The sequence below is a fragment of the Electrophorus electricus genome, chromosome 8 (genome assembly GCF_041902795.1).
Source record: "Electrophorus electricus isolate QZ-2024a chromosome 8, ASM4190279v1, whole genome shotgun sequence".
NCBI classification, from domain to species: domain Eukaryota; kingdom Metazoa; phylum Chordata; class Actinopteri; order Gymnotiformes; family Gymnotidae; genus Electrophorus; species Electrophorus electricus.
The window spans coordinates 26,536,625-26,544,189 of NC_137504.1; the positions used below are offsets into that span (position 1 = coordinate 26,536,625).

Genomic DNA, 7,565 nt, shown 5'->3' on the forward strand with positions numbered 1-7,565 from the left:
CCCTTTGGGGGCAGGGTTTTTACTAATGAATTACTTGCTCGTTGGCACTACAGTAACTGCCTATTGTAGTAGGCCATGTAATGGTTTCATCAAGACTAGCACAAGATCCACGGTATTGCAAATGTGACTTCAGAACATTCCATGCAATCTGACAATCAGTGATCCAGCTAATGTGTTCTCACCAAAAATATGTAAACATTGAAATGGCTCAGACTGGCTTTGTAAAATGGCAGAAATTATTGGTGCTTATTTATTTGTTTGTTTTTCAACTATGACTAACAAGTCTGGCTAATTAGCACAAAATGATTTCACTTATGCCATGATTCTCAGGCTCTGGTCTTTGCCCTTGTGGTCTAGGCAGAGTCCTCTCTCTAAAGTTCAAAGAGGTTTTATTGTCATTTCAGCTATATACAAGTACACAACAAAAACAAGACAATGTTCCTCCAGGACCATGGTGCAACACAAAATAACAGTGCAACAGACAACATACTACACAAGTGCAAACAGTCCAATATAGTGCAAAAATGTAATTAAATAAACAATAATAAATACAAAATAGAAATACAAAGACAAATACAAAATGAAATTCCAGAAGCAAGAAAGTTAATGCATGCTTTTACCAACTACTAACTTTTTATTTACTTTGTTTGCTTTTTGCAATAGGAATTATTATTGGCCTTTGACCTGGCAGCATGTGAGATTAATTGACAATGCACACAGTGTCACAGAGCACATTTCTGAATAGGAATTTAAAGCATTAAATTGACCTGGGGTCCTGCTGACCAGTGCTACCTCAGCCAGTGGGATGTGGGATGACTTTGTCTCCGCAGATACCCACTTTACATACTGGACACACCTGTCCATTTGGTCTGGTTTCCAACCACTGTAAATGGGAGATATACTGTAAATATACAGATATACTTCAAGGAGGGTAGAAATATAATATAAAACTCATGTCACTCCGCCCGATACCCACAAAAAAATACAAATACAATACCCATCATGCAGTTATTCTCCAGGAGAATGACTCATCCAGTCTTCAACAGTTCACCAGATCCTCATCACCTGCATGTTGAGTTCACCTGTTTTTTCATATATATAAGCCATTCTAAGACTGTTTGTCATTGTGAAGTATTGCCTCCAGTTCATCTGTGCATACCGAGCGTTCTATTCATGTTTTTGATCTCCTGTTTTTGACCTGGTTTTCCAGTTACTCTGGACTCCTATTACTGCCTACCCCTTGATGGCTTTGTCTGCCTGTTTTTGGACTCGGACTGTTTTCCTCTATGATTGTGATTACCCTTGACTGCATCTCTCTGGTTCTGACCCTGGCTAGTTTAACCACCATGGATACGGATTACGATAAAATTCCGGCCTTTTATCTGCAAGCATCTGACTTTGCCATTATGCGGACGGCGGATTCGGAGGCTCTGATGGAGGCTGTTATCAGCCAAGGACAGCTTGTCAGTCAACACCAGCATGTCTTCGAAGGAGTCACATGGTCCCTGGATGTTCTTGCCAAACAACAAATAGACCAACAGGCCCAAATGGCTGAACTCGGACAGTGTCTAAGAGACCTTACTACTCAACTACAGGCCATGATTGTCTCTCCAGCACAACTCACTTCCTGCTGCTGCTACCGCTACTGCAACATTGCTCATCCTGTTTTTCCAGTGAGTAAACCTGATAAATTTGACGGCTCTCCGGACAAATGTAGGGGTTTCTTGTTACAGTGCACCCTTTATTTTAATAGCATTCCACCCTGTTCTGACTAAGCCAAGATATCTTTCCTTACCGCACGGCTAACGGAGAAAGCACTGGATTGGGTCACAGCTATCTGGACTGCTCAGACGTTGTTGTATAATGACTCTCTCGCCCAGTTTAAAGCTGTTTTTGATCATCCACATGAGAGGAGAGAATGCACACAAGGCTCGGCAAACTCTGCCAGGGCAATCGTGCGGTTTCAGACTATGCTTGCGAGTTTTGCACTATAGCTGCTGGTAGCAGACAGAATGAAACAGCTCTGCTTTCGCGTTTCGTAACGGTCTTAACATGGAAGTACTTCACAAACTGGCTTGCCGTGATGACGAGCTGAATCTTGACCAACGCATCGCACTAGCCATTCAGTTGGATCATTTTATTCAATAACTGAGACCATGCAGAACAAGTCATTTTCACGTCAGTCTCCCCACTCGAGGAATTAATCAGTCGAGCCCAGAAGAGAAAATCCTGCCGAGCCCATGCAGTTTGACTTCACTTGTTTGACGGTAGAAGAGAGAAGATGCCACTTCCATTTACATGTACTGAGAGAGTGCACTATCAGACTCTAACCGGTTCGCTTCCCCAGCACAGAGGAGAGATCTGGAGACCAAGCCACTAGCCCACGTAGTAGTCCTTTCCATTAAAGGGATGGTTGCTAAATCCTTCAATTTACCTGTTTTTGTTGGTTCACACTCCCCATCATCTTTGTTTACAGCCTTAATAGATTCAGGAGCAGAGGGCAATTTAATTCATAACAGTCTAGTTTGGAACTTGGACATTCCGGTCGAGCCTCTACCTAAAACCCTTCACCTGGCCACTTTAGATGGGTCCCCATTAGGGGCAGGTTCTATCGCTCTCTGCACCACACCCATCAAACTCTCCACCAGTGCACTTCACACTGAGATCATATCCTTTTTGGTTATAGAAGCCTCATCCTTTCCCATAATGCTTGGCCTCCCATGGTTAGAACAACGTAACCCTAGTATCTTGTGGTCACAGAAAGAGATAATTCTTTTGGCATGCAGATGACCACCGAATGGTCATGCCTTATGGCCTCAGCATAGCACCTTCTGTTTTTAAGCTTTTATCAACGATGTACTTCGGGATTACATAGGACAATATGTTATAGCATACATCGACAACATCATCTATTCACCTAATCTGAAGACCCACGTACAACATGTATGTTCTGTTTTATGGAAATTCCTAGAGAATGGTTTATATGTTAATGGAGAGAAGTGTGAATTTCATCTCTCTACTACGACATTCTTGGGTTACATCTTCAGCCATGGCTGGTTCGCCATGGACGACCTCAACTGGCCCGTTCCCACCACTATCAGGAAACTTCAGAGCTTTCTCGGCTTTGCGAACTTTTATAGATGTTTTATTCGATATTTCAGTGATTATAGCAGCTCCTCTCACATCCCTCCTTAAGGGAGCCTCAACTAAGCTACACTGGAGCCAAGAAACTTGAACATATGTTCAAACAGTTAAAGGAGGCTTTTACCACCGTCCCTTTACTGAAGCATCCTGTTCGTGGTTGAAGTAGATGCCTCGAATATAGGTGTTGGGACGGTATTGTCACAATGGTATGAGGCATCAAAAATGCACCTCGTAGCATATTTTTCCCCACAAATTGACCCTGGTGGAATGCAACTATGGGATAGGGGAACAAAAGCTACTGGCTATGAAGCTGGCATTGGAGGACTGGAGACACTGGTTGGAGGGAGCTAATCATCCATTCCTAGTGATCACCGACCACAAAAATCTAGAGTACATGTGCACGGTGAAACGGATGACTCCGCGTCAAGCCCGCTGGTCATTATTCTTTTCGAGATTTTGCTTCAAGATTACATACCCTCCAGGGTCCCATAACACGAAAGTAGATGCCCTGTCCCGTATCCACCTAGGGGAGACAGAGGAGGAGCCTACTGATCCAGAGACCATTCTTCCTTTATGGGTACATCTGGCTTCGATCCAATGGGAGATAGACAACCAGATCGAACAAGCTACAAGAAGCATCATCATCCCTACTGAATGTCCTGCAAAAGGAGGTCTGTACCGGCATCATGCCGATTGGCTGTTAACTTGGGCTCACTCATCCCTTACTCACCCCCTAGGATACTGCCTACTGGTAAACTCATGCCTCTCTCCATACCCGAAAGACCCTGGTCCCACATAGCGGTGGACTTCGTCACTGACCTACCTTGCTCTGACGGCGATACCACTATCCTGACAGTACTAAACAGGTTCTCTTGTGGTGTAAGGTTCATAGCCTTTCCTGGTCTACCCACCGCCTTCCAAACCGGTGAGGTCTTATTCAACCAAGTTTTCCACATATTTGGTATACCTGAGGACATTGTCAGACCATGGTTCTCAGTTCACATCCTGTGTTTGGACAGTCTTTTTTTGAAAATATAGGGGTGGCAGTCAGTCTGCCCTCAGGTCATCACCCTCAGTCCAACGGACAATGCGAACGTGCTAACCAAGAACTAAAGTAAGTTTCTGCATTGTTTTTGTATGAACAACCCCACTGACTGGTCCAAGTTCCTTCCTTGGGCAGAGATGGCCCAGAACTCTCTCCCGAGTTCCTCCACGGGCATTACGCCATTTGAGTGTTTCCTTGGTTACCAACCCCCCATGGACTTCGGTCACTACTGACATCCCTGCTGTGGATGTATGGATGCTGTGGACGTAGTGAAAAGGTTTGGGAGGAAACTCAGAGAATTCACCATGTCTGAGGGACGGCGCTGGCCATTCTGACTAAAACGCGGGAACAACGTCTAGAAAAGTAAATAAACACAATTATAAATGCGTTTGGGGGAAAAATAAACAGCAGTTACACATGCAGCATACACTGTATACCTATGAAAACGGATCTCTCTTACACTACATTAAAACAGATTTAAGTTACACACCGCAATGTTTTCTATCCAATACGCAAAGCGCATCACATAATTTTGTGAACGAAGATTTCTTATGCAATAAAGCGACAATGAAACTGTCAAGCAGAGCTTGTGTTAGCTAGCTAGCTAGTTAATAAACCACTGCTGTATTTTCTACTTAATTCCACAGTTCAGTAAGTTGGCAAGAGCTATGACTGCTTTTAACTAGCTGATTAGCTAGGTTAGCTAACGTAGCTGGACAGTGTAGCTGATGCATAACAAAAACTATGAATTTACCGATCTGATTTCAAAGATCGGTATCGGGGCCGATCAAGGCATTTTTAACTGCTCATTATCGGCTTTATTGAGCTCGAACCTAAGCTCGATCCTTTGTTTGCGATCCTTTGCTATCATAGGGGTGTTGTAAACGGAGAACAGAACGCGCCTAAACTGGAGAATGAAACAAGTCCAACGTGTAATGTCTGCAATGCAAGCATTTCACGAGGCAGTAGTAACAGCTAGGTTCAATATTACCAATTTGACACGCCACCTAAAAAATAAACACTCGGCGGAATACAGCGAGTTTACTCGGGTTTGGCAGGCAAAGGCTGCACCGAAGAAAAACACTAGAGGAAACTAAAAAGAAAAGAGGAAATTTCTCCGGAGACCTGGCCAAAAAGGTAACATAGAAGGTCATTGAATTCATCGCATTGGATGAACAGCCTGTCTCTGTGGTAGAAATACACGTTTTCGTCGTCTTTTGGAGCAACAGTACGTCATATCATCTCGACACTATATTTCAGACACGGCTGTACCGAGGCTTTACAAGGTGCGCGACCACTTACGTGGTCTTTTTAACATATGTCACTGCTATTGGCTTTACCGCAGATATTTGGAGTTCTGATGTTTCCCCGATGTTTCCTGGGTTGACTCCACTTTTGATTTAAAGCGTGCGGTATTTCTCGCGAGCCTGTAAAACAAGCAGTCGAAGAGATGTCCAACACTTGGGAAAGACAAGTAACGGGTCCATGTCATTTTGTGGGATAATGCAAGAAATATGAAAATACCAATGGATGATTGTCAAGCATATACGCTGGATTGAGTTAAATAACTAATGTACTTGAAGTGTGCCCTGTGCAATAGTATTATCTAGGAAAATATAAGTATCGTATTTAGAATCGATATCGGAAGATACTCAATATTAAATGACTCGGATCGGTATAGGGGGCAAAAAAAACTTGATCGAGACATCCCTAGTAAAAACGTATTTCACATTAAACAAAGCTACCTTAAACGTTTCGACCAGCAGATCTTGCCTTAGGTGCAAAAATAAATTCTATAGCTCCGTTAGTCAAGTCAAGTAGGTTACTGCGCTTCACTTTCAGCTGATTGCATCAAGCGTTAGCCCGGAAACTGTACGGCCTTACGTCATACGCAGAGAACCAACCCGCTACGTACTCTGCGTCTGGGGATGTTGCCAGAAATCTTTCTATTATGTGCATTTCTGCTCAAAAGCTATACTACCAACCACAACCATGAACTATCTCAGCAAAGAATTCATTCGGCTAAAAACATTCGTTTCGCACAGTTTGCAAGAATGACTAAAATATACGCAAACGTAAGTGATGGAATTAAAGTTCGTACGTAGTGTATATATGTAACAACGCATATACGACAGTTCAACATAGTAACTACCTGAGCGTGAATGTACTGCCAAGAATCAGTGGTAGTGATTGCAGTATTCTGTTAAACGTTAAGACTTGTTAAATGTTCGTTTCTTTTGAGTTCGAAGGCAGGCACATTTGAATATTAACCGACTCTGTTTCGCAAAGTAATAAAACAAGGCCCTTGCTAATGTTCCCTTTGTAAAGAAGGCGTGAATGGCGCTGAGTGGCTATAGCCCCCTGCAGTCTCTGGAAGGGCTTTACCCATCGCCAACGCCTTTGAAGTTCTGCGCGCGGAAACCGTCATTTAGGATGCATTCAATAGATGACAAGCTGTGATGTGCAGAGACGGGGGACTGGGAGAGAGTCGGATGGGTGTGTGCAGGGTCTGATTTGCAGCGGGGTGGTGGCCTGTGCCACATGGGCCTCCCTGCATTCCGTCGGGCCTTTTTTGTCATTTTTAAAAATGTTGTTCAGTTTAAAAAATAATTACTCAATTGTACCAGCAGAACCATGGCAAATCTAATTATGAGCTTTAGATGCAATAAATTGAAATTGAAATATAAGCATTCATAGATAATTGGATAAGATTACAAAATTAACAAACAATTTGATGGACATATACACACACAAACTTCACCCATGTGTAATGATCTGTCAGATAGTACCTAATCCAGAACACAAACAGGTCTCACACAGGGATACACACAATCATTCTTAAAGGAGACAAAAATGTACAGTGTATACTGCACTGAAATTGGTTAGGCTGACAGCACAGTGCAATGTTAAACTATCAGAGGAATATCACTATTATATTAATAGTAATATTAATATTTCCTGTTTACTGGAACAGATTAGAGTGGATTTGTGTAGTTAACAAATTAAATCTTTTCCTGAAATCTGATCAGCTAATTTTGCTCAGAATCTAGAGTTTGATAGAGCACCAAGACTATAGATGTTGATGGACTTCAGAGGTTTTTACATTATTAGTTTATATTTGTATTTTATCAATACAAAATACAGATGTCTATTTTCTCAATCTGGCATGTCAGTGAATTGCAGCACTGAATAAAGCTCAGTTTAATATATTTATTCATAATAAACATTTTGCCTTTAATAATTAACCAGAATACTTCAGAACAGGGTCGAATAACGGATTTAGTTCATTCTTTTGGATCAGAGGTCCTTGACCTTATTGCTCACTGAAGTGTTGCGCTTGTACTTTGTAACACAGACACAAGAGGGCGACAGTTTC

At 42.4% G+C, this 7,565-nt stretch overlaps 1 long non-coding RNA gene across 1 annotated transcript; it reads right to left on the bottom strand.

The window, feature by feature from the left end:
• Positions 1-372: 372 nt before the first annotated feature.
• On the bottom strand, positions 373-6,260 carry LOC118241555 (uncharacterized). The gene is made up of 3 exons (XR_004776174.2): positions 5,935-6,260; positions 998-5,616; positions 373-883 (listed from the first exon to the last, which is right to left on the bottom strand). It is a non-coding gene; the product is annotated as an uncharacterized LOC118241555 (long non-coding RNA).
• Between the last annotated feature and the right edge of the window lie 1,305 nt (positions 6,261-7,565).